At 45.5% G+C, this 24000-nt stretch overlaps 1 long non-coding RNA gene across 3 annotated transcripts in view; it reads left to right on the top strand.

Moving 5' to 3' along the window:
- Positions 1–24000, top strand: part of LOC127001685 (uncharacterized) — a 397327-nt gene that overhangs the window by 71076 nt on the left and 302251 nt on the right. For all 3 annotated transcript variants that reach the window (XR_007755401.1, XR_007755402.1, XR_007755400.1), the window contains one exon: positions 7339–7433. This is a non-coding gene — a long non-coding RNA (uncharacterized LOC127001685). The remainder of the gene's footprint in view (positions 1–7338; positions 7434–24000) is intronic.

Raw genomic sequence — 24000 nt, 5'->3', positions numbered from 1 at the left:
TGTCTGCTCATCGAGGGGCCTCTGGGTCTATGTCATTTTTATATATTTTCCATTTATGTCCTTTCATATATCTCAATAATAACAATCATAATGAAAGGTGTGATTGGGTAAGGTAGTGGAAGTGTAACCCATTGACAGGATAAGTGATTACAGGTAAGGTCTTGTGTAGATTATAGTGTAGCTAGGTCAAGTGTAGCCAGCATGACAGTGTGGCCAGACCAGGTGTAGCTGGCATAAGTGTGGGAAGATACAGTATAGCTAGGATAACAGTGTGGCCAGATAAGGTGTAGCTAGGATAACAGTGTGGCCAGATAAGGTGGAGCTAGGATGACAGTGTGGCCAGATAAGGTGTAGCTAGGATAACAGTGTGGCCAGATCATGTGTAGCTAAGATAACAGTGTGGCCAGATAAGGTGTAGCTAGGATAACAGTGTGGCCAGATAATGCGTAGCTAGGATAACAGTGTGGCCAGATAAGGTGTAGCTAGGATAACAGTGTGGCCAGATAAGGTGTAGCTAGGATAACAGTGTGGTCAGATAAGGTGTAGCTAGGATAACAGTGTGGCCAGATCATGTGTAGCTAGGATAACAGTGTGGCCAGATAAGGTGTAGCTAGGATGACAGTGTGGCCAGATAAGGTGTAGCTAGGATGACAGTGTGGCCAGATCATGTGTAGCTAGGATGACAGTGTGGCCAGATCATGTGTAGCTAGGATGACAGTGTGGCCAGATCATGTGTAGCTAGGATAACAGTGTGGCCAGATAAGGTGTAGCTAGGATGACAGTGTGGCCAGATCAGGTGTAGCTAGGATAACAGTGTGGCCAGATAAGGTGTAGCTAGGATAACAGTGTGGCCAGATCAGGTGTAGCTAGGATAACAGTGTGGCCAGATCATGTGTAGCTAGGATGACAGTGTGGCCAGATCAGGTGTAGCTAGGATAACAGTGTGGCCAGATCAGGTGTAGCTAGGATGACAGTGTGGCCAGATCAGGTGTAGCTAGGATGACAGTGTGGCCAGATCAGGTGTAGCTAGGATAACAGTGTGGCCAGATCAGGTGTAGCTAGGATAACAGTGTGGCCAGATAAGGTGTAGCTAGGATAACAGTGTGGCCAGATCATGCGTAGCTAGGATAACAGTGTGGCCAGATCAGGTGTAGCTAGGATAACAGTGTGGCCAGATCAGGTGTAGCTAGGATAACAGTGTGGCCAGATCAGGTGTAGCTAGGATAACAGTGTGGCCAGATAAGGTGTAGCTAGGATAACAGTGTGGCCAGATCAGGTGTAGCTAGGATGACAGTGTGGCCAGATCAGGTGTAGCTAGGATGACAGTGTGGCCAGATCAGGTGTAGCTAGGATAACAGTGTGGCCAGATCAGGTGTAGCTAGGATAACAGTGTGGCCAGATAAGGTGTAGCTAGGATAACAGTGTGGCCAGATCAGGTGTAGCTAGGATAACAGTGTGGCCAGATCAGGTGTAGCTAGGATAACAGTGTGGCCAGATCATGCGTAGCTAGGATAACAGTGTGGCCAGATCAGGTGTAGCTAGGATGACAGTGTGGCCAGATCATGTGTAGCTAGGATGACAGTGTGGCCAGATAAGGTGTAGCTAGGATAACAGTGTGGCCAGATAAGGTGTAGCTAGGATAACAGTGTGGCCAGATAAGGTGTAGCTAGGATAACAGTGTAACCAGATAAGGTGTAACTAGGATAACTGTGGCCAGATAAGGTGTAGCTAGGATAACAGTGAGGCCAGATAAGGTGTAGCTAGGATAACAGTGTGGCCAGATAAGGTGTAACTAGGATAACAGTGTAGCCAGATCAGGTGTAGCTAGGATAACAGTGTGGCCAGATAAGGTGTAGCTAGGATAACAGTGTGGCCAGATAAGGTGTAGCTAGGATAACAGTGTGGCCAGATAAGGTGTAGCTAGGATAACAGTGTGGCCAGATAAGGTGTAGCTAGGATAACAGTGTGGCCAGATAAGGTGTAGCTAGGATAACAGTGTGGCCAGATAAGGTGTAGCTAGGATAACAGTGTGGCCAGATAAGGTGTAGCTAGGATAACAGTGTGGCCAGATAAGGTGTAGCTAGGATAACAGTGTGGCCAGATAAGGTGTAGCTAGGATAACAGTGTGGCCAGATCAGGTGTAGCTAGGATAACAGTGTGCCCAGATAAGGTGTAGCTAGGATAACAGTGTGGCCAGATAAGGTGTAGCTAGGATAACAGTGTGCCCAGATAAGGTGTAGCTAGGATAACAGTGTGGCCAGATAAGGTGTAGCTAGGATAACAGTATGGCCAGATCATGTGTAGCTAGGATAACAGTGTGGCCAGATAAGGTGTAGCTAGGATAACAGTGTGGCCAGATAAGGTGTAGCTAGGATAACAGTGTGCCCAGATAAGGTGTAGCTAGGATAACAGTGTGGCCAGATCAGGTGTAGCTAGGATAACAGTGTGGCCAGATAAGGTGTAGCTAGGATAACAGTGTGCCCAGATAAGGTGTAGCTAGGATAACAGTGTGGCCAGATAAGGTGGAGCTAGGATAACAGTGTGGCCAGATAAGGTGTAGCTAGGATATTACAGTGTGGCCAGATAAGGTGTAGCTAGGATGACAGTGTGGCCAGATAAGGTGTAGCTAGGATAACAGTGTGCCCAGATAAGGTGTAGCTAGGATAACAGTGTGGCCAGATCATGTGTAGCTAGGATAAGTGTGGCCAGATCAGGTGTGTCTAGTGGTAACAGTGTCGCCAGATCATGTGTACCTAGGATAACAGTGTGGCCAGATAAGGTGTAGCTAGGATAACAGTGTGGCCAGATCATGTGTAGCTAGGATAACAGTGTAGCCAGATAATGTGTAGCTAGGATAACAGTGTGCCCAGATAATGTGTAGCTAGGATAACAGTGTAGCCAGATCATGTGTAGCTAGGATAACAGTGTAGCCAGATAATGTGTAGCTAGGATAACAGTGTGCCCAGATAATGTGTAGCTAGGATAACAGTGTAGCCAGATAATGTGTAGCTAGGATAACAGTGTGCCCAGATAATGTGTAGCTAGGATAACAGTGTAGCCAGATAATGTGTAGCTAGGATAACAGTGTAGCCAGATAAGGTGTAGCTAGGATAACAGTGTGGCCAGATAAGGTGTAGCTAGGATAACAGTGTGGCCAGATAAGGTGTAGCTTGGATAACAGTGTAGCCAGATAAGGTGTAGCTAGGATAACAGTGTGGCCAGATAAGGTGTAGCTAGGATAACAGTGTGGCCAGATAAGGTGTAGCTAGGATAACAGTGTAGCCAGATAAGGTGTAGCTAGGATAACAGTGTGGCCAGATAAGGTGTAGCTAGGATAACAGTGTAGCCAGATAAGGTGTAGCTAGGATAACAGTGTGACCAGATAAGGTGTAGCCAGCATTACTATAGCCAAGTCCAACATAGCCAGCATAAGAGTGTGGCCTGATAAGATGCAGCCTGATGATATAATTTGTCTTGTTTGTATTTCCTAACAGTGTGTCTTTATATAGTGTGGCTAAGCTAGAGGTATGACATAAGAACTGTGGCCATGCAGAGTTAAAACAGACTCAAACAATACCTAGTGAGGCTCCGAGGCATGGTAAGGAATGTGGTTTGAAGTGTTGCCATTGTAATAGTGTGGCCCAGAGGTGATAGAAGCATAGAGGTGGCTAGGGTCGGAGGGTGTGGTCAGGCAGGTAGGGATAGTAAACATGGACAGGTAAATAGTAATGACATAGTAAAGAGGTGTTGGGGATGGCTGACGTAGAGGTAGTAGTGGTGGTAGTGGTAGTAGTGGTAGTAGTAGTAGTAGTAGTAGTAGTAGTAGTAGTATCAGAAGTAGTGGTGGTAGTAGAGGTCGTGTGGGTGTTGAAAGAAAGAAAAAAAAATACTACCACTACTACAAACTTCTACTACCATCCACTACTACTCAAACTGCTAATACCTGCTTCTCCTGCTACATCAGACACAACATTATAAAGCACAGCATACACTAATACTCATAACCAAAAAAAATAAATAATAATACAGCAGGGAGTCGAACCAAGGGCCAGCCAGAACCGGGCGAGTAATGATCCACTCCGCGCCATAACCAATCTTCCCGTAAGAATGTAGAATAATTGCACGGGGAAATAAATACATATATATGACCGATAAATAAACACACACACACACACACACACACACACACACACACACACACACACACACACACACACACACACACACCAGAGAGAGAGAGGACACATAAACATCCGGATTATGTTAAGAGAGAAATAAACATGAGCTTTAAAAGTAAATTGAAAATAAGATATGACATACTAGATCACGCGCTGTGTGGCATAACTCGGCAAGGCCCTACGAGATAAACAACCCCATCCATTATTGCCAGGCCGGCGAGAGACCCTCCGCCGGCATAGTGAAGGAGAATTATGTGTTGGCTTAGGAGGCGAGTTGTGAGGGAGCGCGGAGGGAAGGGTCTGGCGCGGCGTCGTTGGGTTGGTAGCACTGCGTCATTAGTGTAGTGAGGCTTGTGAGGGGAAAGGAGTAAACATGGTTATCCTGTGGCCATCCGCTGTCCCTCTTATCTCTGTCTTACTCTCTTTCTCTGTTCCTCTTCTCTCTCTCTCTCTCTCTCTCTCTCTCTCTCTCTCTCTCTCTCTCTCTCTCTCTCTCTCTCTCTCTCTCTCTCTCTGCCGTCTACTCTTTATTTTTTATTTTTTGGTGATTGATTTGCATTTCATTGTCTTATCTTTTCATATTTTCTTTTTTCTTTCCTTTGCCTCTTCTTTTAACTTTCCATTCAATTGTTTCCCTTCCATATTGTTTTCTCTATCTTTCAGTTGTACTTTATTTTCCCTTTTCCTATTATTCTTCATTCTTTTTATCCTTGTTTATTGACCTTTCGTTACACATTATTTTTTCTTTCATCTTTTCCCCTTGTATTTTTTCCCCTCATGTTTCAGATAGTATTTTCGTCTTGTATTCTACTTCAAACATCTTTACATTTTGTTTTGCTTCATAATCATTACTTTGCCTTCTCTTAATCCTCTTCCTTATTTTTTCTCTCTTCTCTCGTCCATCCATATTAATCCTATTCTTGTCTTATCTAACTATGCCTCACACACACACACACACACACACACACACACACACACACACACACACACACACACACACACGCACCCCCCTCCCCCTCCCCCCCACACACACACACTTTTCCTTCAAGCATCCTCATCTGATCCAACTTCCTGTCCTTATCAACCTGTTCTCTGTTTTGTTGCTGCTTTTTATTATTATTCTCATCCACTCACCCACCCAGTCACTCTCCACTCATCCACTTAGTCATTCATCCATTCACCCATCCAGTCATCCATCCATCCACTCGTTTCCACCTCCACGACTCCTCCACTTCCTCCACGTGTGTCGCATGTAACCCCACCCACCTACCTTCTCATACCTTCCTCCTCTTCCTCCTCCTCCTCCTCCTCCTCCTCTTCCTTGTCCAGGTAACGAGGGCGACTAAAGATGACGGGTTGTGCTTTATACCTCAAGTTTATTATGATGAATGTAAACACCCTCACCTCCCGCCTCCGCCTCCTCCTCCTACTCTTCCTTTCTGTCCCTCCCCGGCCACCTCCACGAGCCACAGGTAAGAGGCAGGAGGGCCCCCGGGGGAGCCACAATGGGACGAAATGAGCCATAGTGTCGCGTTATATACTGCCGCGGGTGTAAATAACGCCGCCATTATCGCCGCCTCAAAAGGTTTATGAAAGTGATTAGGGTCTCATTCAGGCTCATTCATATTATCCAATTAGCTCGCCTCTCCGCCTCGACCCCGCTACCTCGGACTACTTACCTGCCTGCTTACCTGTCTACCTACCTGTCTGTCTACTTACCTACCTACTTACCTACCTACCTACCTACCTACCTACCTACCTACTTACCTGCCTGCCTTTATCTACATGCTTACCTATCCACCTACCTGTCTGTATACTCTCATGTCTACCCACCTGTCTACCTACCTACCTACCTACCTACCTACTTACCTTCCTGCTTACCTGCCTACCTGTCTATACTTTCCTGTCTACCTGTCTGTCTGTCTGTCTAGCTGTCTGCCTACCTATGTGTCTGTCTGCCTACCATTGCTAACACTCCTACCTGTGCTAAGAGGAGGAGGAGGAGGAATAGGAGTAGAATAAACTAAGGAAGCTTTCAGTATGTTTTTTTTTCACTTATGTAGCTTTGCGGTGTCTTTTTTTTATTATTACTGTTATTTTTGTGTGTTTGTATGTATGTGTTGAGTGTGTTTGTGTGTGTATGTGTGTGAGTTTACTTGTCTTTGTTTTTTGTTTACCTTTGTTTATGTGTGTGTGTGTGTGTGTGTGTGTGTGTGTGTGTGTGTGTGTGTGTGTGTGTGTGTGTGTGTGTGTGTGTGTGTGTGTCGTTTGTTAAGTTGATTTTCTTTCATCTCTTTGTTTGCTTGTTTATCTTTGCCTTATTTTATTTTCATTGCCTCTTGTGTGTCTGTTTGTATTGTCTGTTTGGAGCTCCATCTTGTTTGTGTGTTTGTTTATCTCTGTGTTACTTACTTTGCCTTTGAAGCTTTTTTTTTTTGTAGGGATTAGTGCCTCTCTCTCTCTCTCTCTCTCTCTCTCTCTCTCTCTCTCTCTCTCTCTCTCTCTCTCTATATCTCTCTCTCTCTCTCTCTCTCTCTCTCTCTCTCTCTCTCTCTCTATCTATCTCTGTGACTCTCTCTCTCTCTCTCTCTCTCTCTCTCTCTCTCTCTCTCTCTCTCTCTCTCTCTCTCTCTCTCTCTCTCTCTCTCTCTCTCTCTCTCTCTCTCTCTCTCTCTTCATCGTTCTTATTTATGGTTCATTGAAGTCTTTAAGAATTTTTTTTTTCCCAAGGACGCCCAAGTCAGAGTCCGCTTCCACACTGTTCGTTGTATTCAATATATTATTATCTGGGAGACTTTGATTGCACTCTGATTATTGTGCTTATTACGGTGTAGTGGAGTATCGTTTTGTAGTACATGTGTTTTGTAGTAGGTGCTTGACGTTGTTGTTGTTGTTGTTGTTGTTGTTTTCATCTTTCATCTAATTTTACTTCTTTCTTCATCAGCATCACCACCGCAAACAACAACAACAACAGCAACAACAACAACAATATCAGTAGTACCACCACCACCACCACCATCATCACCTGTACTAATGACACAGTAGTAATACCTCTCAGTCATATTTCCAAACGTATTTTGTATTTTTTTTTCTCTCATAACCCCAAACACTCCGTCAGGAAACCCTATTTTCATTCCTCTGTTTCTTCCTTTTTCCTTAGGCTGTGACGGAGCTTCCGGACGACCACCTGAGATTCTGCAAGTACTTAATTACTGAGGATCCCAAGACAAGTACTCACTCATACTTATTCTTTCCGTAAGCTCTGGTATCCTTGACTTTGAAGGGAGCAGGAGGCCGCCTGGTTTGAGAGGAAGAGTTGGGCCAAGGTCATTTTAGGGAGGATTCATGATCTCTATAGTGTTCCTTTCCTGCTCCTTTCCTGGCTGGTGACGCGCTCATCTCTTCGTCCCGGGGCGAGTGATAGCACAGCCGCCTCGAGATAAGCTCATTTAACACCATTCTCCCGGGGCCGCGGTGCAGGGAGAGGTGCAGAGGTGCCGGGTGCAGCGCGTAGAAGGGGAGGGGAGGGGGGGATGCGTCTCACCTGTGTTTTACCTGTTTTTAGCTTTTCCTGTGCGTTTTGAGTTTTGTACGAATGGAGGAGGAGGAGAAGAACGAATAGAAGAGTTGACAATGGTGATGGAAATAGTAAGAGGGACACACACACACACACACACACACACACACACACACACACACACACACACACACACACACACACACACACATAACCTCCCCCCACCCCCACACAACCTCCCCCCCCAACCTCCCTACAACCCCCCCTCCCTCCCCACACACGAGAGAGAGGAAGACGGGACACACACCTAGGGACGTTTAGAGGGGGTGTAAGGCAAGGCAAAGCAAGGCGGGTAAGGTAAGGTAAGGGCAGGGAGACGGGGCAGGGAGGGCAGGGAGGGAAGGGCAGGGCGGGGCGTTGGGCACCTCACTAAATCCCCCTGATATGTGTCCGGGGCGCCCTGATACCTGATACCGCGGAGCCGAGATGGTGAAAACGCGGTATAAATCTCTCGTGTGGGTCATTCGGGATTCACTCAAAAATAATCATAACACTAATCTCGCTGCGGCGGCCCCGGGGAAGGATTGGGGGGGGAGATTATGGGCGTAAGGGGGGAGGGGGTGAGGGGGTTGATGGACCGCAAATCACCATCAGGGACCGCCGCGAGAAGACAGTGGTGGTCGCGTATTTGGTGGCGGTGAATTACATGGCATTATGGCGCCGTCCTGGTGAATATGAATGTAACAGGAAGCCATCGTTACCCGCCCATGCATTATAGCTGTGTAAACATTGACGCCCTTGTGTGAGAGGGTATAAACTACAATTACCTTCACTCTCACGCAGACGCCCCTCCTCCTGTTCCTGCTCCTCCTCCTCCTTCTCCTCTCCTTCCTTCCGCCTCGTCCCCATCCCCCTGTTCCTCCGTTTTATCCTTCTCCCCTTCCCCCTCCCCCTCGTCGTCTTCCTTTTCCTTCTCCCACTCTTCCTCCTATCACCTATCAAATCCTTCTTCACTTTCTCCTCCTCCTCCCCCTCCTCTTCCTCCTGCTACTCCTTCTCCATCGTCTTTCTTTTCCTCCTCTTTATTCGTCTTATCCTGTTTTTTTTGTTTTTTTTACTTTCTCCTTCTCCTCGTTGTCCTCATCTTCATTCTCCTCTTCCTCCTCCGTCTCCGTTTCCGTCTCCTGCTCATCTTCTCCCTCTTCTTTTTCTTGTTTTTCCTCCTCCTTTCCTCTTTCACAAACACCATCTTATTTTCCTTAACTTCTTCCCCTCTTCCTCATCTTCACCTTCCCAAGTCACCACCATCTCCTCCTCCTCCTCCTCCTCCTCCTCCCTTTGTCCCTCCACACCTCGCTTCTTAACTCCCACGTTTTCTAAGGCGTATAATTTTGGGGGTGAGACTAATGCAAACACGAGTGATGCGCGGGTGATGTAAGAGCCTTTTTTTCACTCTTTCTCCCTCCCTGTCTCCTCCTTTCGACCTCCTTCCTTTTTCTCGGCTTCTGTCCGCCTGGCCGTTTGAGGCAAGTTGTCTGTCAGTACTCGTCCAGGTTTCCTTTGGCCAGCTGCTTGTAGTGGTAGTGATAGAAGTAGTAGTAGTAGTAGTAGTAGTAGTAGTAGTAGTAGTATGTATGTATGGTATTTCTTTTTGTCTTTTTTCTTCTATATTTATTACATTTCTTATTCCAGTGTTGCATAAATTCCTCTCTCCTTCTCTCCTTCTATACTTTCTGTACTTACATTTATTTCCTTTCCTCTATATTCTGTCTTTGTTCTTTCTCACACCCTGTCTCTTTCTTCCTTCACCTTTTTTTTGTCACCCAAGCTTCTTCTCTCCTTTTTTTTTGCCAGTAGTCCAAAGAGGGCTTAGGCAAATACCTATGTTAGTTTTTCACAAGAACATCCTTCATGTGACCCTGCTGTCCTTTATCCTCGCCCAAACTTCCTTGTTACGCACTTTTATCTAGTTGATCTTTATTACCTCTTTATTCTTCCTCAGCCTACATTTCCTAATCTCATGTTTAGGATGTCTTACACTTCCTTACTTTCTTTTCTCTTCCTTCAGTTCCTATTTGTTAGTTTCCCTTCCCCTTCCTTCCTTTCTTTTTTTCTTTACAGTCGCCTAAAACTATTTGCTACTTTCCCTCCCCCTTCCTTCCCTTCTTTTTTTAACAGTCGCCTAAAACTCCCCGTATCATTCCTTGGCAGTCCTACCTTTGTCATTTTAGTTTCCTTCAAGTGTCACACCTCATCCTCCTTATCCTGCTTCCTTTACAGTCCCGAAATCCTCCTTGTCTTGTTTTTATTTACAGGATGTTTTGCCTTCTTTATCCTTCCTCATTAATCATTCTTCCTTCCTATCCATCATGATTCTTAACCTTCCCTAATAACTACTACTCTCATTCCTCTCTCCCTGCCTCCCCTACTGTCACCATGCCTCATCCCCTGACCCCCTCACTCTCTGAATCACTTCCTCAACTCCCTGCTCCTTCCTTCCTCACGTTAATCATTCTTCCTTCCTATCCATCATGATTCTTAACCTTCCCTAATTGCTACTGCTCTCATTCCTCTCTCCCTGCCTCCCCTACCGTCACCATGCCTCCTCCCCTGACCCCCTTACTCTCTGAATCACTTCCTCAACTCCCTCCTCCTTCCTCCCACCCTCCCTTACCCTGCTTTCTCCTATGACAACCAACCTTACATATACACTCCCCCACCTATCCTCCTCCTCCTTCCCCTCTCTGACTCACTCTTGCCTCACCGTCTCGCTCCCTTCCCTGCCTCTGTCCTCACCCCCTTCCCCCCTCCTGCACCCCCTCCCGCGGCCTGCCTCGTCTCCTATCACCCGACGGCCAGCAGAAGGAAGATTTATTTGGGTACTTCATCATCCCGTGCCGTTGCCCCGACCACACCCACCCGCCGACCTCCACGCCTGCTGAAAATCTTTATACACGAGAGAGAGAGAGAGAGAGAGAGAGAGACTTATTTAAAAACTATCAGACCATTTAACTTGCTGTCAAATTTCGTCCCCCCCTCACTCTAAATCCAGCATATATTCATAATTTACGCGAAGAAAGACGAAAATATATGTCAAGGAAAATGTTTGATTCTCTCTCTCTCTCTCTCTCTCTCTCTCTCTCTCTCTCTCTCTCTCTCTCTCTCTCTCTCTCTCTCTCTCTCTCTCTCTCTCTCTCTCTCTCTCTCTCTCTCTCTCTCTCTCTCTCTCTCTCTCTCTCTCTCTCTCTCTCTTTTCAATAGAAAATAAAACAAGAAAAGGAAAGAAAGAAGAACGAATAAAAAAATAAATAAATAAATAAATAAATAAATATGTACAATATAGTAAAATTAACTAACTAGCAAACTCTAATTCTTTAACTAACTATTAAACTACCTAGTTAACTACCTCCCTATTTAACGAGAATATAGCTGTTTGCCTGCCTATTAACTAACTAACTAACTAACAAACCACCTAACGATGTAACATGGATAGTGAAATAAGGTGGAGTTAGACTTACAGGAGCTGCCTTGTATAGACCAACCCGCCTCTTGCAGACTCCTTACGTTCTTATGTTATTTTTTTATGAAGTGGAGAGACGGCGTGATGAAAGAAGAGGAATAGTTGAGTTAGGGATATTGGGGAAAGAGATTGCTAAAGGAAGAAGGATGAAGGATGAAGACAAGAAGGCATGAAGGATGAGTGAAGGCTTGCATAGAGAAAAGTGGAGGAAAGAAGGGAAGTTTGAGGAAAGGAGTAATTGGAAGAGGTACATGTAATAGAGGAAAAGGGAGAAAAAGACTACTGAAAAGGATTAAGGAATAGGTACGGAGGGAATAATGAAAAGAGAAAGTAGAAGCAGAGAATGATAATAATGAGAAAAGATTAAATAGCTTGGTAAAAAGAAAGAAAAGAGGATGTAGGCATGCGAACACACACACACACACACACACACACACACACACACACACACACACACACACACACACACACACACACACACACACACACACACACACACACACACACACACACACACACACACACACACACACACACAAGGGCCAGTGGTATGGAGATGAGCACCGAGGCCACGCGAAACTTTTACATTATCGAGTCAACAAAAAAAGTAACTGCTCTCTTGGACAAACTTATTCCTTTTTTTTTATGCCATTATTTCACTGTTTTTATTAAATATGTTGGAGATTATAAACAGTTCCCTTACTCCTCACTTTATCCACTTTCTTTTTCTCCCTCGTTTTCATTAGAGTCTGTTTCGTCGTATTTTTTTTCCTATTTCGAGTCCTCTTCCTGTTGCTCCTCCTCTTCCCTTGCTTTTCTCTACATCCACTTTCTTTTTCTTCCTCATTTTCAGTATTTTCAGTATCATCATGTTATTATTTTTTATTCCTATTTCTCTCGTTCCTCCTCATCCTCATCCTCATCCTCCTCCTCCTCCTCATCGTCATCATTATTTCACTACACAAGAACAATAACGACAATCTCCTTCTCATCTTCGTCCACTTTTACCACATTCCCTCCTCCTCCTCCTCCTCCTCCTCCTCCTACGCTTGCAGAACCATAACCATCTCCTCTTCCTTCTCTTCCTTCTTCCTCCTTTTCGACGCTGTTCTCGCCGTCCGCTACTACCACATCCTCCTCCTCCTCCTCCTCCTCTTCCTAGTCTTGGTCTTGGTCGTGGCCTCGGCTCACCTCGCCTCACCTTAAAGAGAGTCAAAATATTGCACATCACGAGTCCTGTTTGAGCTGCCAACAAGCCATCGAGGAGCCGAGGCCGCGCTGACGTGGATAAATATCATATAGGCAGCCACTCTCCGCCACCCAGACATCCTCCTCCTCCTCCTCCTCCTCCTCCTCCTCCTCCTCCTCCTCCTCCTCCTCCTCCTTTTCCATGTATACCAAAGTGTTTCCTCAAGTGCTCTGTTCATTTTTTATCTTTTTCACTTTCTTTTTCTTATAATATGTGTTTTTTTGTTTTATTTATTTTCTGCGTCAAAAGTCTTTCCTTTCGCGTTAATTTCCCTTTTTTTATTGTTCTTACTTCTCATGTTTTATTATTTTCTTCGTGATTCACAGTTTCCTCATCCCCTGCATATGAGTAACATCTGTGTAACACTCTCTCTCTCTCTCTCTCTCTCTCTCTCTCTCTCTCTCTCTCTCTCTCTCTCTCTCTCTCTTCTCGCAAAGTAAGAAAAATATCAGTGTCAGTTATATTTTTAGGATGACTGGATTTTCGTGATCAGGAAATCGATAAATATATATATTTGGATTAACATTACCAATTGTTCTCCGTGTGTGGTGTGGAGGGGACTGTGTGTGTGTGTGTGTGTGTGTGTGTCGGTGGGTGGGTGAGTGGGAGAGAGAGAGAGAGAGAGAGAAGGACCATGTGATACCTTAAGCGGAACATTAAAAAATCGAATAAATAAAAAAAAAAGAAAATTCGTGAATAATGAAATTTGGACAGCCGTGGGAAGGCGGCGCGGCCCATTGTCCTCCTGCGGGGAAATCTTTCTTCTCCTCGAAACGGAGGTGAAAAGTGGTTCAACTTTATATTAACTGCTTCACTGAGGCTCCGAAACGCCGTCGCCTCGCGAGAACGATCTCCAGGAATGTAACCTTGAAGGTGTCTCTGAAAATAAGGCTTCGTTGTGTCCATGACGACTTGATGGCTCCGGGTTTTTGAAGCTGTCACTCAGAATTGTCTCCAAAAATATACGTTCATGTTATTCGAACCAGTGAGTGAAGCTCCGAACATATGGAAAATCTAAGTAGGTGGATCAGAAAATTAAGCCTCGAACACCATAAAACTTGATCGAAAAAAATCTAAGTAGGTGGAAACAAAGAGGTATCATGGAGTTTTAAGTATTCTTCAATGGATTGAATCGAAAATTTCAGCCCGAACACTTAAAAAACAACCACATGTTTTTGGGGGACTCCACACACATCCCTTTTGGACAGAGTAAAATCAAAGGTTCTTCGTCTCATTTACTCTCCTCTTTTTATTGACAGTCTTCTATCTTTTAAATTTTTGCCTCTATCATCATCATCTGAAATTGCTAACTGAATGCCTCCCCCTTTCCGCGGCCCTGCTGCACTCAACTTTCTGCTCTATTTCATCTTTATACCGTCCTAATCCCGTGTGCAAGAGTTATCCAGCTTCTTCATTCTTTCATCTTTCATTGGTAAACTTTGAAACAGCCTTCTTCTGTATTTCCTCCTGCCTTCGACTTAACCGCTTTCAAGAAGGAAGTGCTTAGCGGACTTTTTTGTTTTCACTTGTTCCTTGACTTTGAGCTGCTATCCTTTGCTGTAAGAAAATAGAAAAAAATGACCGGAAAACACCATTATTTAGTCCCTGAGTAAGAGAACTGCGTCTTAATGCACTTGAAAGAATGTGAATGTTGATTACGATTGGAGTCACTTGTCAGGTGTGAGTCAAAAGTTGTATTAAAGATTTGAAAGTATAAATAAGAAATGAGAGGATATGGAAGAGAAGGTGGAAATAGAGGAACAAAAAGGGGAGGAAGGGTTGGTACAGAAGTAATGCTGTGTGTGAAGGATGAAGGAGATATGCGTAAGGATGGGGAGAATGTTAGTATGACTTAAAGGTCAGAGCACTTAAACACTCAATGGACACTAACTCTCATTATCATCTGAAGTGCAGCGAAGAATTTGTGACGAACCAAAATTTTTAGCCTGTAACCGAAGCTCCGAAACTACGTAAACAAACCCTTTGAAGCACACATGGAAAGGGTGAAGCATTTCCTCCTATGACCTCCTGACCCTACTCCCCCTCCTCCTCCTCCTCCTCCACATACTTCTTCCTTTCCCTCTCCCCTTGTCTTTCCTTCTGCTCCTCCTCCTCTCCCACGCCTTCATTCCTTCTGTCTCCTTTTTATATTTCCTCTCCTACCCCCCCGCCCCCCCTCTACACCCACACCGCCCACAATTCCCTCCTTCAGTCTCTTGTCAACCCTCCCGCCATCCCTTACCCTCCTCTCCTCTTCCTTTACTCTTCCCTCCTGTCCACCTCCTCGTCTTGTCTTCTCTCATCTCCTCCACCTCCTCATCGCCTCACATTCTTTTTCCTTTCATCTTTACTTCATTGTTATTAACTGGAATTCTTCTCGTCCTTTGGTTACTCTTTTTTTATTTGCTTATCTCCTTTTATCTGCACCCAAAATATGATATCAAGCAATATCTATCAAGGAAATTTGGATGGAACGCACACGGACACGCACCCCCCCACCTCCCCACACACACACACCTTGCAAACACACTCAGCGGAGGAAGACTCGACATGAATGACAGAATGAATGACTGAATAACGTGACTCTTTTTCTCGAACTCGTCATAAAACTTCGTCTGCCTTAAAACAGGTGTAGCGGGGCGGCGTTGGGTTGAATTCCTCGCCCCTGCGATACAAAGGAACAGAAATATATCATGATGTAAACGCGAAAGATTAAGGAAAAGTGATATTATGTGTGGAAACGATGGAATAAATGAATGTATGAGATATGGGTGAGGTTATGCGATACTGAGATGGCTTTAAGAAGGGATAGGAAGTGGAAGAGGAGGTCAGGATAGAGTGTCAGAAAGAAAAAGAAAGGTTGGGATAGAAATAATATTGTGTTGACGCGATGAAATGAAGAGATGGATTAGATATGTGTTAATTAATATGAAGTTTTGTTAGGCATATGTCATTACTTTTTTCCTTCTATTCCTAAAAGTATAAAAGTCAGAAGCTTGTAACTTGGTGTGGTGTTAGGGAAAGGGTGTAAGGGACTGATATGGCTTAAAAAGGAGGAAGTGGAAAAGGGGGTGGAGATAGATTAACAGGAAGAGAAGGAAGGGCTGGTATAGAAGTAATATCGTGTGTCTTAAAGAGCTTGATGAAAGAGATATAAGTGAGGTTGGGGCGGGGTGTCAATGCTAGTGTTAGTTGAAGCGTTGGTGGTGTTCTCAGTTGTGGTAGGGGTTGTGAGGATGATGGAGGTGTCGGTGATGGTGGTGGTGGTGATGGTGGTGGTGGTGGTGGTGGTGTTGAGTCATGGTGTCGGTGTCCATTAGGCGAGTTTTGGTCACTGGACAATAATTTAGTTTCCTCTCTTGCCTCTTTATTTAGCCTCCTCCTCCTCCTCCTCCTCCTCCTCCCACTCCCGATCCTTTCTTCCTCCTTACCTCCGTCCAAGCCATCATTGCCTCGTCATAAAGGAAGGTTCCCGCGCCCCTGATGACGCCTGGAGGTAGAGGTGAGAGTCCAGGGGCGAGGGCGTGAAGAAGCGACCTTAGCTGAGCCTTATGAGGAGGAGGAGGAGGAGGTGATATTCTGCCGATCAAAAGGAGCCGTTAGGTCATGTTCTTCCGTGACTGCTCCTCCTCCTCCTCCTCCTCCTGTGTGTCCGTGTTTTTGTTTTCTCTCTCCCTTCTTATTTTTCCGCTGTTTTATCACGCTTGAAGCTCCCGGATTGTCTGTTTTGTCAACGCCACTGACCAGACAACTTCCCCCTGCCCTGCCCTCCCCTCCATCCCTCCATCCATCCGTCTCTTCCTCTGTCTAGCTCTTCACCTCTTCCTCCTTCCTTCCCTCTCTCCCTCCTTCCTTTCATCGCTCTTCTCTCTTCAGCCTTCTCTTCTTCTGTCTCTCCGTTTGTGTTTTTCATCTATTTGCTTCTTTCCCTTTTTTCGTGTGTCTTTCTCCCCCTCCATCTTCCTCCCTATGTCTTCGTTTGCTCATCTCTCCATCTCTCTCTCTCTCTTCCGTCTCTTCATTTACACATAATGGGTAGGCGGTGGCTGAGTGATGGACGACGCGGGTTCGAATCCGCCGCTACCACCTGGGATTTTTCAGTCACCGCCGAGTGGCTTAAGACTACCCACATGCTGTCCTGAAGACCACCCATCAACCCGGACTGTAGAGGAAACCGTCCAAGTGAACCAAGAATGACCTCCGGGGGACAGCATGAGCCAAGAAGAGATGGCGCCACTTTAAAACACTTGCCTGCGCCATGACGTGTTGGGGCCGACTACCATTCAAGCCCCTCAAGAAAGCCTACCGACGCTATAGGCTGGCGCGTAAAAAAAAAAAAAAAAAAATAAATAAATAAATAAATAAATCTCCTTCCCTTCTTCACTTAGCTTTCTTTATTATCTCTACATTACTCCCTCAAATTTCTCTATTTTTTTTCTGACCTCGTCCTTTAATGACATTGTGTTCATTCCTCTATTCCTTATGCTCTTTCTTTTTCTTGTTTATTTCTTTCTAATATTGTCCTTCCTTCCATTTGTACAGCTGTGAGGTTGTTACTTTTCTTCCTTCTCTTCGTTTACCCTCCAGTTTCATTCTTTTCATTCAATTATTCTGTTTCTACTCATTTCTTCTTTCTTCTATCTATTCTTTCTATCTGCCCGCCTTAATTTATTTTATCTACCGATTCTTCTACCTTATTTGTCTTCACCTATATTTTTACTCCCCCATCCTATCTACCTTCTCTTCTTTAATTTATTTTCTTTCTTCCTCCATTCATTCTTCTACTTTCTCGCTTCACCTGTCTCCCCCCTTTCCATCCAATTCTCGACCTCCTCTCTTTCCATCCCTTTCAACCCTTTCTAAGTATTTTTTTGTAGCAGTCATCCATAACACACTATTCCATCTTCACTAGTTTCTTCTTAGGTAGTACATCTCTTTGTGGTTCATGTGTTTTTCCTCATTTTCTTATTTTCATTGTTTCTTCACCTCTCTCCTTCTCCTTTGTTCTTCTCTCCCTCTCTCCCCCTCCCGCACATTCACCCTCCCTCTCTCCCTCTCTCTCTCCCCATCTCTACATTCCTTCTATTCTTAACACTTTTTTTCTCATTACAATTTCTTATTTTCTTAACTCTAATTTCACCACCCCCTTTATTCCGCCTTTTTTCCCCTGCTTCCCCTCCCTCCCACCCTTCCTTCCCTCTTCTCTCCCTCCCTCTTCATCCTCCCCTCCCTGCCATCTTCCCTTCGTTTCTTCTGAGTGTTAAGACTTTCTTTTTGCCTCCGTGGATTCAGATAAGGTCAAGTGTCATTGAAAAGGAAAGTTTAATTAAGGTTTCATGGCTGCTGAGGCCTAGGAAAATAATACCTGGCTTATAGGTATTTGGATTCCACGTATTCATACCTACCTACCTCCCTCCCTCCCTCCCCACCTTCCCTATCTACTTACCTACCTATCTATATTCATACCTATTTACCTGCCTACTTACCTTCCTACCTACCAACCTACTTACCAACCTACCTCCCTCCCTCCCCACCTTCCCTATCTACTTACCTACCTATCTTTATTCATACCCCTACTTACCAACTTACCAACCAACCTACCTACCTACCTATTCATACTTACTTAACTACCTAGCCTACCTACATACATACATATCTACATGCATACATACATTCATACATACATACATTCATACATACATACATACCTCCACACATACATATTATCTTCTCCCTTTGTAATACCTTTTTAAACTCGCTTTCATCTACTCCTACCTGACTGCCTATTAACCTACTTTTACTTGTATTTAACTAGCAATAATCCCGCTCTCCTACCTCTTCCGTCACCCTTCTACACACTGTACTCAGCCATTGATTCATCCTCCTATGTCTTTCTATCGGAGAATTAAGTCAATAAATCTTACTCCGGAACAGAAAGTAATAGGAAAGTGGGTTGAAATTTATACCTTTTTAGACACACTTTAGTTTTTAATATTTATTTTTCGATTGTTCTCAGTTATATTGTTCATTAAGTAGCTGTTACTCTTGCGAGGACTATTTTTCGTCATTTTGTATCATTTTGCTAATTAGGGGGGTTGCTACTAATTGGAGGGAAGGGGGGGGGGGATGGCATACTCTTCTCATCCATCCATTCACCCACTCATCCTTCCATCATTACTTAAATTATATACCACTTTTATATATTTCAAATTGTATTAATCTTTCCTCTATCCTTATTATTTCCCTCTTTATAAATACACTTTCCCACTTAAACGCATTTTATATTGTTTTCCCCTTTCTAGTTTTGTATCATTATCTCCTAACTCATGTGAGCGCTTGCTAATCCGTGCCAATCTTCATCTTCCCTGTCATTATCATTTCTCTCTATATATATAAACACGCATTACATTAACACTTAGAAGCATCTCAAAACATCTTCAACCCCTTAGTTTTCCTCCTCCGGTTAATCCTGTGCCAATCTTCCTTGTCCCCGTCCATCATTCTTCTATTTTTTTTTTATATATATACTCGTACCATATTACCAATTACGCGCATCTCAAAATATCTACAGCCTCTTCGTTTACCTTCGTCGGTTAATCCTATGCCAATCTTCCTTTACCCTATCCATCATTTTTCTCTTTATATACAGGGTGCCCCAAAAGTCCTGCACCATAGGGATTACAAATTGATTAGAAGTCATATTCCCCTATGGTGCGGGATTTTTGGGCCACCCTGTATATACGTGTACCATATTACCATTTACACGCATCTCAAAGTATCTCCGGCCTCTTAGTTTATCTCCGCCTCTTCGTGTGACTGCTCGCTAATCCGTGCATTCAGCGTCTTACCTACGAGTGCGCTATCCTGCCATCGCCGCTTATCGTCGCGTCTTATCTGTCCCTGCCGCGCCGCCTCCCGGGACGCGGCGTGTAATGAGAAGAGCCGTGTTGTTAGGATGTGTCACCGCTTACGTGCAGGTAATTAGCGCCTCTGAACACCTGGTGGAGAGAGAGAGGGAGAGGGAGGGCGAGAGGAGGTAAAGGAGGGAGAGAGAGGGGTGGGAGGAAGAGGGGTAGAGAGAGAGACAGTGAAATATATATATAAAGATAGATAGAGAGAGAGAGAGAGAGAGAGCGAGAGAGAGAGAGAGAGAGAGTCCGGTCGGCCGGTATGGGAGCGTCACGACAAAGATATAAAAGTTTGGATCTCAATAAATGACCCAAAGAAGGAAGTGGAATATCGAGGTGTGTGTGTGTGTGTGTGTGTGTGTGTGTGTGTGTGTGTGTGTGTGTGTGTGTGTGTGTGTGTGTGTTTCTCTCTCTCTCTCTCTCTCTCTCTCTCTCTCTCTCTCTCTCTCTCTCTCTCTCTCTCTCTCTCTCTCTCTCTCTCTCTCTCTCTCTCTCTCTCTCTCTCTCTCTCTCTCTCTCTCTCTCTCTCTCACACACACACACACACACACACACACACACACTAGTGCAACACGTGTGTGGGCGGTAGGGAGGGAGGAAGGGCGTGGTGGAGGGAGGGAGGGAAGAAGGGCGTGGCAGAGGCGTGGGAGGGACGAGGAATGCAAGATGTCTGGATACCTCTCCTCCTCCTCCTCCTCCTCCTCCTCCTCCTCCGGGGTTCGAAGTATTGGCCCAATATTCCGGTCCGGCCACCCTCGCCCTTACTGCCTCAAATGGACACCAGTTATTCTCTTTCCCTCATTCTGGACATTCTTGTAGATTCGTGGGTATTGGCTGCCTCCGTGTGCGTGCTTTTTTTTTTCCCCTATGACGCCGGGAGACTTTCAAGGTAGGGCTTGATGATCGGCCCCAGCCCGCTATGGCGCAGGCAAGTGTTTATAGTGGCGGTATCTTGCTTGGCTCTTGCTGTCCTCGTGAGCTCATCTTTGATCCCATTTTTAGAGAGAGAATCTAGAGTCCGGGTTGATAGGTGGTCTTCAGGACAGCATGTGGGTAGTGTTAGGCTACTGAACGGTGACTGAAAAATCCCAGCTTGTGGCGGCGGGCGGGACGCGAACCCTAGTCCTCCTGGAAGCGGCGCCGGCTCTCGCATCCAGCTCACTCAGCCATCACCTCCTTCCAAGTTGGGGCTATGCATTGTTATTCTGATTTAATATAAGAACAAAAAGGGAATAGATTAAAAAGAAGGAATGGGAATAGTAGAAGAAAAGGAGGAGGAGAAGGAGGAGGAGGAGGAGGAGGAGGAGGTAAGCAAAGGAATAAGTGAACGTTTTTTGTGTGCTTTCTCTGTAGTCATTTGTATTCCTTTGCATCACGCAGACTCTTCACGCCCATATATGTTTCCTTCTCCTCTGCCTCCTCCTCTTCCTCCTCCTCCTACTCCTCCTCCTCTTCCCTGGCTGTCTCTTCTGCCCTGAATGCCTGCCCTTCTTGTATTTACCTTACCTTCATCCTCCTCTTCGTGTTCCTCTTCTTATTTCCACGGTCTTTCTTTCCTCCTCCTCCTCCATGTTCTTCTTTTCCTCCTCCTCTTTTTTTTTTTGTCTTCCTACTTTTTTTTCTTATCCTTTCATCCTCCTTTTTTTGTTCCACTTTGTCTCATTCTTTAACATATACCTTCTCATTGCTTCTGATTTTCTTGTGTTCTTTCTTCTAATTACTCCCTTGCTGTTTTGGTTACGTATTTTCTTCATCCTTCCTTTTCAGTTGTCCTTGTGGTCCTTCTTCTCTTCGACCTCATTCAATACCATCATCATCATCATTATCATCTTGTTAATGAAGCTGCTGCTGTTATATTTGTCCTTCTTCCTGATATTCCCCGCCCTTCTCCTCCTCCTATACTTTCTTCTCCATTGCTCCATCCTACATCCTACATCCTCCTCCTCTATCCCATTTGATTGTTACTAATGTTGTTTAATGTGTTCTTCCTTATGTACTCCGGCCTTCTCCTCCTCCTCCTTTCCTCATCATTGCTTCACTCTCTTCCCCACCCTTCTTACCACCACCACCACCACCATCACCACCACCACCACCACCACCATCTTCACCCTCACAAGCGGCAGAAGGCAAATGTCAAAACACGGGGCGCCGGCTCTGAAATCTTACACTCTGCATTCCAATTGTTATTCCGGAGGTTTTGCTGCGAAATCTGGCCCATTCACTTTAATACAGGCGCGGAGACCCCAATGGCGGGGGCCCCTTTTGGCCAATATAGATCAGGTTAACATAGGTAATAGCAGTAAGGTGGCGAGATAGTGAGGGGGCCAATTCTGCTCATCCCAGCGCCAACGGGCCGCCGCGCTCACACAACAGTCCTGTTTTAGCATACAAAGGATCCTGCGGGTATTTGAGTTCATTGCCAGCGGGTGTGGGTGAGATTGGGCTCCGTCGGTGGGTGCTAAGATGCCTGGGCTTGCTGCTTGCCTTCTCACCTCTCTCTCGCTGCCTCCTTTTCCTCCTCCTTTCTTCCCTGCCCTTGCCCCCCACCCCGCCATCTCCTCCCCCATTCCCTTGCCTCCTTCCTCTCTCGCCCTCCTAACCTTCCTGATTCTCCTCCTCTTCTGCCTTCTCTCTCCCTCTCTTTAGACACTGTACTCGCTCCTCCTCCTCCTCCTCCTCCTCCTCTTTCCCTCTTGCTCCTCTTTCTTCCTCCCCTCCTTTATTTCCTTCTTGTCTTGGTTTGGTGGGAGTATATGTATAGAAGGAACGTTCATTGGTGTGTGTGTGTGTGTGTGTGTGTGTGTGTGTGTGTGTGTGTGTGTGTGTGTGTGTGTGTGTGTGTGTGTGCGTGTGCGTGTGAGAAATAAAGCTTTCGGAGGATTTCACGAATCTTTCTGACTAAACATTTTTCTTATATTCTTTCATCTCAGTGTCTCATCGTTTTATCCTTCTCGTCTTTCCTTTCTTCCTTCCTGCGATATATTTTTTCCTCTTCTTTCTCTCGGCGTATAAATCTCCCGCCCCGTCCTCGGTCATCTTCCAGTCTCAAGTTATCAAAATTCCTGACATAGTGAAGGCAAGAAGGGGCCCGAGGGAGGGGAAAACACGGTAATATAACTTTTCACTGTTCCCGAAGGAGGCGCTGACGGAGGAAGAGGAAGAGGTGGTGGTGGTGGTGGTGGTGGAGAGGATGGAAGTGGCGGTGATACTGGTGGGGGTTAAGCTGATGGACGTGGTGGTGATTGTGATTGTGGTGGAGGAGGAGGTAATGGTGGTGGTGATGTATATATCGTGGTAGTAGTGGTGGGGGTAGTTGAGGTGATGGAAGTGAAGTGGTAGTGATTGTACTGGTCTTTTGGTGGTGGTGGTGTTGAAGGTGGAAGAGGAGGTAGTGATTTTGGTGGTGGTGTAGTTGTTATGATGATAGTGGTGGAGGAGATTGTTGTAGTGGTAATGGTGGTGGTGGTTGAGGTGACAGAAGTGGTTGTGATTATAGTTGTCTTGTCTTAACTTACCCTTAACTGCCCTGCCTTTCCCTTCCCATCCTTACCCTGCCCTGCCCTTCCCTCCCCTGCCTTACCCTGCCCTGCCCTTCCCTACCCTGCCTTACCCTGCCCTGCCCTTCCCTCCCCTGCCTTACCCTGCCTTGCCCTTCCCTCCCCTTCCTTACCCTGCCCTGCCCTTCCCTCCCCTGCCTTACCCTGCCCTGCCCTTCCCTCCCCTGCCTTACCTGCCCTACCCTTCCCTACCCTGCCTTACCCTGCCCTGCCCTTCCCTCCCCTGCCTTACCTGCCCTGCCCTTCCCTACCCTGCCTTACCCTGCCCTCGCCCTCCTTCTTCCTCTTACTTCTCTTTCCTCTTGCCTCCTGCTCGACCCAAAGAGAGACAGTTTTGCCATCATAAAGTTAAAAGCAACATCGTGAAATATTTGAAACGTTGGGATTGGGCAGAATTTAGAATGTTTTGTTACATATATTTCTTATAATTAGTGTGAGATAGATGTGAAGGTGGTAGATAATAGTAAGATGTGAAGATGGTATATAACTTGATTTTGGTGTCTTGGGTTGTGATGATAGTGGTGGTGGTGGTGGTGAGGATGCTGATGGGTGCGTAATTGAGGTGCTGGTGGTGATGATGTTGATTTGTTAGGTGTAATTAAGTCTGGTGATGGGTGATGTGTGAAGTAAGAACTGGTGGTGACGGTGATGGTGGTGATGGGGGTCTTAGAAGTTATGTAGTAATGTTTATCTGTAATGATGTTGGAATGCTCTAATGATTATGAGCTAGTTTATATTTTTTCCACCGCTACCTCCCCTCTCCACTTCCTTCCCCACATCCACCCACCGCCGCCACCACCACCACCACCATTATCAATCTACCATTAAGATCACATTCCCTCTTTTTCATCAATCTCAGACCACCATTAGCGCAAACACACACACACACACACACACACACACACACACACACACACACACACACACACACACACACACACACACGAATGACTGACGCACAGGATGTAATGTTTACCACACACAGCAAAGCGATATTCCGGGCAATTTTAAAACACGGCTCCGAGTTCGTTAGTTTTGTTGACTTCACTGTTTGTATGGTGGCGGGGCGAC

Source organism: Eriocheir sinensis, chromosome 21 (genome assembly GCF_024679095.1).
Source record: "Eriocheir sinensis breed Jianghai 21 chromosome 21, ASM2467909v1, whole genome shotgun sequence".
Classification (NCBI taxonomy): domain Eukaryota; kingdom Metazoa; phylum Arthropoda; class Malacostraca; order Decapoda; family Varunidae; genus Eriocheir; species Eriocheir sinensis.
Note: the sequence above shows the minus strand (reverse complement) of the source record. Positions and strands in the feature narration are given on the sequence as shown.